The sequence below is a fragment of the Eucalyptus grandis genome, chromosome 8, assembly GCF_016545825.1.
Source record: "Eucalyptus grandis isolate ANBG69807.140 chromosome 8, ASM1654582v1, whole genome shotgun sequence".
Classification (NCBI taxonomy): Eukaryota; Viridiplantae; Streptophyta; class Magnoliopsida; order Myrtales; family Myrtaceae; genus Eucalyptus; species Eucalyptus grandis.
Window position 1 is genome coordinate 35534892 of NC_052619.1, and position 10844 is coordinate 35545735.

The window sequence follows — 10844 nt, forward strand, 5'->3', positions numbered from 1 at the left end:
TTCTAGTAATAAATCTTACTGGAAGTTTTCAATCATTTGATTTCGCGATAATTAATCAACTATTTCAAAAGCTTTCAACTCAAAACTCAAAACCGAGTAACCCGATTTATCTCATTGGATTAAGTTAAATTTCACATAAATTTACCTCATTTAATGAGGCATATGAATTATGTTCCCGCATCTAGAGTAATAAAGTTTTTCGTCTGTGCATGTATTTCACCAGCTTAAATAACCAATCAAAACTTACTACATTACGTGATAAATTAAATTCTAGTTAGGTTCATGCCTCCACAGCAAAAAGATGATTTTTTCTATTCATGCATTTCACTAGCTTAAATAATCAATCCAAGCTTCTTATATCACCAATAAATGAGAAAATAACCCAATCAATTATAAATATATATTGTATGGATGCTAATTAAATCATAAACTTTCTAATTTTGCTAATTTAGTTCTATAAATCTGCATGAATTTCTAATATAGTTTTACCTTAAATTTTCATTGGAAATCGTTGACGTAGCAATTCAGCTTATCGCCGCCATCCTATGTGGCATCTTTACTTTATTAACAATTTATGACAAAAGTTGATTAGAAAGACTACATTGGAACTCCGCACAAATGTTTAATTAAATTGGCAAAAATGAGAAAGTTTAGAACTAAATTAACATAAATACGATTTAGAACTAATTGGAAAATTTTCCTTAATAAATTAATTCTAGTTAGCTGACACAATAGAGGAGAACTAATAGTTGTTCTTCTTGAGCGAGCTTCTTTTTTGTCCACCGGAATCATTTGGCTACCGAATAAGTTTAGTGTAGTCAAGTCTTGATTAAGGCAATTATTTACTTGATTCTAATATCCATTTCTCACTTAATGATAGGATTTCGAGTTTGTCCACTTTTTTGGTCAGTAGTTTGTCCACTTGAGATAGCTTTTTAATTATTTGGATTTGAATTGTCAAGTCAGCAATTCTGATCTCTTTTATGATTTGGAAACTTGGATTAAATTGAGAGAAAATAAAAGTGAGACAATTAAATGTTTTTGAATTAGTAGAGATGATATGATCTAGACATTGACTTTCCTAAAATTGTAATTAGCATTAACCACTAGTCATAATTTTTTCCAAGTTTTGAGGAAGAAGTTATAGAGCATGTTAAGAAAATACTTTAATCTCCACGGTTCGACCTCGTTGTGTGATGTGATGCCTTCTGAAGGAGATAATTTCTAGGACTCTTGGTCTAGTCATTATCATGACGATCCATATCATTTCCTAAAATTGAAGTCTCCGAGAAGGTAAACTAGTTCCTTTATTTTGGCAGCATGTAGGGTTAGCTACAAGATGTTGGCGCCAGCTAGGATTCCCAATTCCTTGTCTTACTAATAAAATCTTAGCGAATAAAATATTTGATCTATTTCAGGCCCCACGAATACGTTAGATGTAAAAAACCTACGCAAAGTAACTGTATTTTTCTTTTATTTAGATTTGAAGGCTTTAGATACAGATTACATGTCATAATTGATATGGGAATAATTTTCAAAAAATCCCTCAACTTTAGGTTCAATCACAATTATATCTCAAACTTCTTGCTAAAAAGAATCTCAAACTTTCACTATAGCCTCAAATATGTTCATGCATCCAAAAATTGCTGGTAGTTTCTTCAAAATTATCAATATTAGGACCAATTAAAGATTCATTATCAGAACCTTCGCCTTCATCAATACTGTCATCTTTATATGAAATAATAACAGCTTCATGATATTGATAATTTTAATGAAACCAATTGTGATTTTTGGACATGTGGGTAGACTAGAGACTAAAAAGGAATTTCTTTTTTTAGACAAAAGGCCCAGGACAAAATTGTGACTGGACCTAAAGTTAGAGTAATTTTAGGGAATTACCAAGTATCAATTGTGCCATGTAATGTATTTTTGAAACCCTAGATTAACAATTAAATAAATAAAACATACCAGTTATATTGCCTAATCATGAGATATAATGCGCGGAACCTTCTTAATTGCTAATATTTTTGCGGGGTTGTGATGAATACATCAAGTCCCATGTGGCGGAGAATAGTTATAATTCAAACGAATTTTTTGTAGTAGTGCAGAACCTTATGATAAAACCCACGGTGGATCACCAGCGATGATTGTTCATCTCCACCCTTTCACTCATTATAAAATATTACAATATCAATTTTTCTCGAAGTTATGATAATTTATTTTAGGAATATTCTTTCAGACAATTTATCTTGAAGACTGGAATCAATTTTATACAGGCCGTGAGACAAGCAAGGTTTTTCATAAATAATGGCCTTGGCACAAACGGAGGTTAGAATAAATAAAGTTGTAGTACCATCCGTCCATGATCTTGGATCATTCCACATAAATTTTTCCAAGGCGCTTCGGTTCGAGCCCATCGGCATTACTAAACCAAATCCACCTAATACATTAGTCTCTCCTCAGACGCATATCCTATGTAAATTTGACACGTGTATATGACACATGGGGCCCCACCTGCGCTGTTCGGTCAATATTCCATAACAAATGTGCCGTGCTCGTCGATTTTATCCCACCCAGAAAAAAAAAAGAAAAAGAAAAAGAAATTCCAAATCTGTTAATAAATCTTACTGAAAATTTTCATTAATCTCGTCGGAATTACTTCCACGACCAAAGATTTTTTTCGAAAGTTATTCTTCCGCTTTTAATTAAAAAATCAAAGGGACATAAAATAGTACGAGCAATTAGGACTTAACAACCTTACACAAAATAAGATTGCACAAACGCAAACCGAGGTGGAATTTAATCAACAGCACAACTTGGAAAATATGTACCGAGCAAGCAACTAGATATAAACAAACTATGTTGAAATTCAATTGAGAATACAAATACACGCCAAAATCTAATTGATGATGCCAATTTGAAAGCTACAACTAAAGAAAATAAATTGCAATGCAAGAAATGTAAAATATAGCAAATTTGTTTGATTTGTGCATGCATAGGGGTTCTAAAGAGTGCATGTGGCTATTAAAATGCACAATTGATGGTTATCTCTAGAGGTCATAAAGAGAAGTCATAAAGGAAGTTGCAAAAGAAGTTACAAAAGGGAGGCTACGCGAGAAGTTACAAACGGTTACCGAACATTTACATTGATGGTGTTTTCAACTCCACTATGTTGGCAATTGCTTTATTCCACTATGTTGACATTTACTTTTACAATTGCCCAAAATTGTCGCTCCACTTTTATCGATTCATTTTACTATCGATTCTTCAAATCATCAATTTCATATTGTCGATTTCTATTAATGAATGATCAAATTCTACTCTCATTGACTAAGGCTTTGTTTGGTAGTCTTTCGGGGAACAACTATTTTGTTCTTGTTCCCTAGAATGAAAAAGAATAGAAATCCCTTTATAACATTTTTGTTCTTATGAATAAAAATCTATTTTTTTTTGTTCCCAAGAATAAATTTGAAAAAGAATCAAGAAATTAAAAAAAGTAGCTTCTTGTTCCCGAAATAATTTCCAAAATCAATTCTTATTTTTTCTTTCTCTTCTCTCTTCCCTTTCTTCTTCTTCCTTTAGGCCATCACCAGCCTCAACTATGGCCAATGGTGAGCCAATGAGGGCCAACACCTCGCCAAAACGTCATCGGTCGCGCCGCAACGCCAAGCCACGATGAGGCTTGTTGGCCTAAGCCACCCTAGGTTGGCGATGCTTAGTGGTGGCCCGACGAGGCTTGGCCTTGCCGGTGGCTGGGTGAGCCTGGCCTTACCAAGCCAGGCGAGGTAGAGCTTGCCTTGGCTGTGAGCCTCCAATGAGTTTGCCGAACCTTGCCTTGGCCTAGCGAGGCCCGTGTGTGCCTACTTAACTCGCCAGCCGATTGTTGGCCATTGCTCGCTGGCAACTAACTACAAAGAAGAAGGAAGAAGAAGAGAAAAAGAAAAAGAAAAAAGAAAAATTAAGAAAATATAATAAAAGTATTAAAAATTAAAAGAAACAAAAGAATTTAATTTACCAAACGCATTTTATCCTGAATAGAAATTTTGGACAATTACCAAGCGTGTTTTTTGCTTAGAAATTGTTCCAGGAATAGAATAAAAAACTATTGTTGATAAAAATTATTCATGGGAACATAATTGTTACCAAATGCACCCTAAGTCTATCACATATTGATAATAACTAATATAGAACATTTTTGGTGTTAATACAACTATTTCAAAAGCATTCAATTCAAAAGTGAGTATATTTAAGGTTCACATGAGCCTGATTTATTTAGTTGGATTAGTTTAAATCTCACGTGAAATTTATCTCATTTAATGATGAATATGAGTCACCCGGAGCAAGAAGATTACTTCCATCTATTCATGTATTTCACTAGCTTAAATAATCAATCAAAACTTATTACATTACTAAATAAAATTATTTTCTAGTTAGGTTCACGCGTTCGAAGCAACAAGATGACTTTATCTATTCATGTATTTCACCAACTTAAATAATCAATCAAAACGTATAATATTAGTTAATAATTACATTCTAGTCTGACACAATACATTTGACACCAATAGTTGTTTTTCTTTAAGTGAGCTTTTCTCTGGCCCGTTAGAATTATTTGGGTACTAAATAAGTTTAGTGTAGTCAAGTCTTAGTTAAGGTAATTTTCATTTCACTTTGATATTCATTTCTCACTTAGGATTTCGAGTTTTTCCACTCAAGGTAGCTTTTAATATTCAGATTTTTATAACAAGTGGACAAAGCTCGACATTTGGATAAATTCTAAGACCGTTGACTTAGGTATCGCTTTTGTAACGCCCGGAACACATGTTTCTCGTTCTTCTATTCTCCAAAATAGAAATAGAACAAAAGTGCATTTGGTAATTTTTTTGTCCGGGAACAAATTGTTCTCGTGAATAGATTCAAACAAAAATAAGGAACAAAAAAGTTGTTTCTTATTTCTAGGAACAATTCAAGAAATGAAATTATTTGAATTTGAGAATTTTATGAAAATATATGAATCATGGTTTCTTTGAGATTTCATCTAATCTATTAGAAATTTCTATATCTTTTGGATATACACTTAAATATGTATGTTTTTTCTAGATAATTATTTCTATTTCTAGATAATGAGATAATGTGGATTTTAAGTTTTTTTTCCTTTCTTTCTTCCTTTCTTTTTTCTTTCTTCTTCTCTTCCCGTCTTCTTCCCTAGTCGGTTGCCGACCTCGGTGATGGCTGCGCATTTGTCGACGAGGCCCGATGACCTTGCCGAGCCTTGCCAACCCCGACAAGGCCGCCTTGAGCTCGCCGGCCATTGGCGAGGCTCAACCTCACTGACCACCATGAGGCCAACCTCATGATGGCCAAAAGGTTTAGCCTCGTCGGTAATGCAGGACGGCCATGCAAGGCCGCGACCGGCTAAGAGGAAGAAGAAGAAAAAGGAAAGAAAAAAAAAAAAAAGTAATTAAATATTAAATATATTAAAGAAATTCAAGTCACAAAATATTTGAAGTTGTACCAAATGTATTTCTATTTCTAGAATATAAATTTTTATAGTTATCAAAATGTCTTAAAATGCTTAAAACTATTCTCGTAAAAAATTTCTAAAAAAACTGCTCCTAAGAAAAAAAGCTGCCACCATATGCACCCTTAGTTATCAATTAAGAGGATCCGGTTTCCTCAAATGAAGTCCCCATGATGCTAATTATTTATTTATTTTTTCCTTGCAAGCACAAGGTCGACGCTAGATGTTGGGCCACCAGATTCCCAATTCTTTAGTTAATTTGTCTTACTAATAAAATCTCAACAGAAAAGATATGCTACGCCTTAATCTTGGAATCTCATCTAAAGCGCTGATCGTTTTTTTCCTTTTTTATCAACATACAACTAATTTAACAACATATAATTGTGTTTATCTAGTTACAAGATCTTCAAAACTTATGTTAAAAGAAGACCATATGAATATAGAGTATATAAGATCCTATATTATTGATAGTGGGTTTCTCATCCTCTTTATATTTATGTTGTCTTTTTCACCTAATTGCTTCACCTATAAGTTTATTAGAGATAGTCTTTTTCCTTTTTGTATCCGACTCGCCACATGTAAACCCGCTTGGGCCCCACCCTGCGCGTCCGGCCAAGATTTCCACGAGAAAAAATAAGACCAATCGACGTCCCCGGTTGCTTCGTCTGGACATAATTATTATGTCTCCGCCGCCCAGTCGGGTCCCAGGATCGAGGGAAGCACGTCCGAAAGCGCGAGCGCGTGTCGCGACAAACTGAAGGCCAGTGACTTCTCTCTGTCCCAGCCAACCTGTCAGATATAAAGCTGCTTGTGGAGAGAGCGAGAGAGCGAGAGAGTTCGTGCACGAGGGAGGCAGAGAGATAGAGGGAGATGGCGACCGAGGCGAGCAACGGGAATGCGTGCTGCGCGAAGGGGCCGGGGCACGCGTCCCCGCTGGATGCCATGTCCGGCCCCAGAGAGAAAATCCTCTACGTCACTTGCGTCTACTCCGTGTACTTTGCTTTCGCTCCGTCGCCTCCCGATCGATCGTTCTTCTCGACCCACCTCCCATTTGTACTCTCGTCTTCGCCATTATTTCGCCTCCTTTTTTCTTCTTCTAACCGGGAGTTGGGTCCGTTCTGTCTTTTTAAGATTTCCGTCTTGGCAACTTGGTGCGGTGCTCTGTTGTGTTACTCGACACAGTCGTTGATTAACCAGCAACAATAAAGGAACCGCGTCCATATGGCTCCTGGAATGTCCTGTGATACGGATGATCTGTGTCATGCAGTTATCGATACGTAGTTCTTATGCTGGTTTTGAACGTGTGGTGAGGTCTTTCTAGGAAGAGCTTGGTTTTCGCTCGATGGCTGAAATTGGTTCTTTATTAGGAATCGATTGGCTGTCCTTAGATTGAAAGATGCCATTTTTGGGTGAACACGATGCTAATTTCGGCGTCTACTTTTCTCACCAAATATGTTTTATGTACTTATGTCTGATGTCTGGCTGGTGCTAGTGCTTGGTATCTCCAAAATTCGAAAAGAGATTGTGAAATTTTCGTTCTTGGGTCAGGAACTGGAATAGAGAAGCCCGACTACCACGCCACGGTGGACGTGGATCTGGACTCGCCCAGCTACTGAAGGTCATCCACAGGCTCCCGTGCCCTACCTGGGCGACGAGCTCCATCACCCGGATGGAACGCGTGCAGCTCTTGCCATGGGGATCCGTCGGCTGACAGGCATTTCCTGATCCTGTTATCTTTGATGTGAGAAGCCTGTTCTCATGGTCCTTCTATTTCTACATTTGTTTTCCAAAGTCCGGGGAAAAAAAACGCGTCTTGTTAAGGAGAGAACGGGGTACTATGATGAACTGACGCAGTTCCTTTGTTTTGAGTGCATCATTACCTGAGAAGGACAACCTTTGCAGTTTATGTATTGCTCTGCCAGAATATCATTTGGTATATGAATGCCTGTGATTTTGAATATTGATTGGCTTACTAAGCGATGTGACAGTCTTTTGGCAATGTTAATTTTTCTAAATGCTGGTGTGCTATCTACCAAATCAGCTACTAGTATGCCATTTTATTATACCGGTATCATACCTAGTACTTTGTCTTCACATAAACGTTTTTCTTTCTTTGTAATTCATCTGACTCTTGATTTTGACTGCAGTACCCGTCTTCATCGTTGTCTTTCATCTTCATTAGTCATAGTCACGTATTGCTGCATCCTGCTGTGAGATCTCATTTGATCAATTTTATGCATTTCCTACCTGAAGTCGAATCAAAAGGAATGCACATGTCTAACAGCTGAACTTCTTAATCTCTCATTTTAAAAGACACTTGACCTCTGGTTTAGTGAACTTCCATGAGAACATTCAGGCACAATGTACAGGAAGTTAGCATTCTGGACTTCATAAAATCTTCTCGTGATCAATATATATAAGTTTGTTTTGAGATCTCCTGCCACTTCTATGCTCTACTCTTAAGGGTATCAATCCATTACAGTTGCTCATGTTTGATGAAAGATGCCCCTTGAGAGTATTTGATGGATAAAATAGCAACTTCACCTGCTCTGGTTTGGCAATTACTTTTCTTTAGCTTCTCTTTCTTTTTACCAAATCAGCAGCCAAAACTGCTTTTTCATATACATTGCTTACAAAGTACATTGCATCTTTCAGATCCGGCTGGATATATGTGATCGACATAAAAACCAATCCTCGAGCTCCAGCTCTGCATAAGGTTGTTGATCCAAAAGACATTATTGAGAAGACTGACTTGCTTATCCGCACACTTCCCATTGCCTCACATCTGGTGAGATCATGGTCTCGTGCCTCGGTGACAAAGATGGAAAAGCCAAGGGAAATGGCTTTCTGCTCCTGGATTCAGAATTCAACGTGAAAGGAAGGTTATAACTGTTGAATAACGTACCCAAATCTTTTCATCCGTTTTCATTTGGATACATGCTAAACAATTGGCGGTGCCAATTTATTCAACTAGTCGCATCTGGCATTGTTCAAGTTTTTTCCTTCTATTTCCTCCTTGTATCTTGTCAATATTTTTACCCTAAATGTCATCTATATGCGGCTCTGAGTTTCAATTGCTGATTTTTCTACATAAGGTGGGAGAAACCTGGGCACAGTCCCCTCTTCGGTTATGATTTCTGGTACCAACCCTGGCACAAGATGATGATCAGCTCATCATGGGGGCTCCTTCAGCTTTCACCAAAGGTTTTAACCTCAGCATGTGTTGGACGGTCCATACGGGAGGCATCTCCATGTGTACAGCTGGCCTGATGGTGAACTCAAGCAAACACTGGACCTGGGCGACACTGGCCTCATACCGCTCGAGGTAGATAAAAACTTAGCAGCTTTAGGTTCAGTTCTGTTTAGGTTGGTTCACGTGTTGGTTCTTGTTAAGCCACTGCAAGCTCAAAATTCTCAGAACAATGCCTTGCTGACTTTTTGTAGATAAGATTCCCATGATCCTTCCAAGGACATGGGATATGTTGGGTGTGCATTGAGCAGCAATATGGTGCGCTTCTTCAAGACCCAGGACGGCTCGTGGAGCCATGAGGTATTCAACTATAACTTCCTGGTATTTCACTCTTGACAATTGCTGGAATCGAACTCTTAGTAGTGGTGTCAAGTGACATGGCAAGTTCTTGAAATTTAGAGAATATATGTATTGGAACTCTTTCTGAGAGACTGCCAGAATGTCTGAAAAATGAAGTCAAGGTTCAACTGATGTAAGCATCTCTGTGCAGATCAGTGCTGTTTTTGATTCATTTAGAAATGTTACAACAGGACCATGACGAATGTATTTTTTTCTTTGTGCAAAAATGAAATTATAAGGGATATATTACTCTTGTTATATACTGACAAAAACCTATGAATTGATGCAATTTCACCAACTTTGGGAAGCACAACAAAATTCTTACCTGTCCTCTTACTAAAATCAGAGATCTAGTTGTATGTAATTTTTGTCTCGTCATCTCTCCCTTTTCGATGCCTTTTTTCCATGTCTCCATACTTCCTTTTCTAATTGAATACAGGCTTTTATCACCCTGCAGATTGCCACTAATATGATATTTGCAGCCCAGTAATGTCTTTTTTCTCACTGGTTTATGCAGGTGGCTATATCAGTTGAACCTCTGAAGGTCCAAAACTGGATCCTTCCCGTAATGCCTGGACTCGTAACAGATTTCTTGATATCGCTAGATGATCGTTATTTGTACTTTGTGAAGTGGCTTCATGGGGACGTGAGGCAGTATAACATTGAAGACCATGAACATCCCGTGCTCGTAGGCCAAGGATGGGTCGGGGGATTGATTCAGGAGGGAGGCGGCATTGTGGCAGAGAAAGAAGATGGTACGGCATGGCAAGTTGACCTTCCTGAGATAAAGGTATGTCTGTTTCAATTTATGCAAGAACAAACAATGGTAAAAGCTGATTACGGTACAGATTTCTAAATCTTGCTGGATAATTGCAAGAATACTTTGACCACTTCATGCATTGCTTCAGGCGAATAAACTCAGAGGAGGACCCACAGCAACGCCAGTGACAATGGCCACAGGGAGCCTGCTCTCACCTCCTCCTCCAGCTCCTGCTTCTACTCAGCGGAGGTGGCGCTCTGCCAAGGACTGCACCGTCATGTCCAAGATCCTCGTCGCCCAAGCCGTCAGGCTGGTCCTCGAGCCAGGCCTGCTGTAACTGGAAAGGCGTCAGCTGCGACTCCTCCAGCCGGGTCACCGGCATAAACCTCCCTTCCTCATCCCTCTCTGGCGCCCTCCCCTCAGATCTTTCATTCCTCTCCCATCTCCAAACCATCTCCCTCCACAATAACCTCCTCTCCGGCGCCATCCCTTCCTTTGCCGGCTGCCTCCTCCAGACCCTCTACCTCAACAACAACAACTTCACCTCCATCACCTCCGGTGCCTTCCAGGGCCTCACCAGCCTCCAGACCCTCAACCTCAGCAACAATCTCTGCCTCGCCCCTGGCAGATCCCGCTGGAGCTCAACGCCTCGACGTCCCTCGTCACCCTCTACGCCACCAATGCCAACATCGTCGGCCCAATCCCGGACTTCCTTGGTCCCTCCCTAGCCTGGTGAATCTGAGGATCTCCTATAACAACCTCACCGGGCCCCTCCCCTCCTCCTTCGGCACTTCGGGGATCAAGATCCTCTGCCTCAACAACCAGGCGATGGGGCTTTCCGGTGGCATCAGCGTGTTGGCCGGGATGACCCAACTGCGCCTGGTCTGGCTTGAGAACAACCAGTTCACAGGTCCAATCCCCGATCTCTCGCAATGCACTAATTTGTTTGATCTCCAGCTTAGGACAACCAGTTCACT

The 10844-nt window shown here is 39.1% G+C and overlaps 1 pseudogene; it reads left to right on the top strand.

The window, feature by feature from the left end:
* The first annotated feature begins 6357 nt into the window (after positions 1–6357).
* LOC120287200 lies at positions 6358–10204 on the top strand (annotated as a pseudogene).
* Positions 10205–10844: the final 640 nt, after the last annotated feature.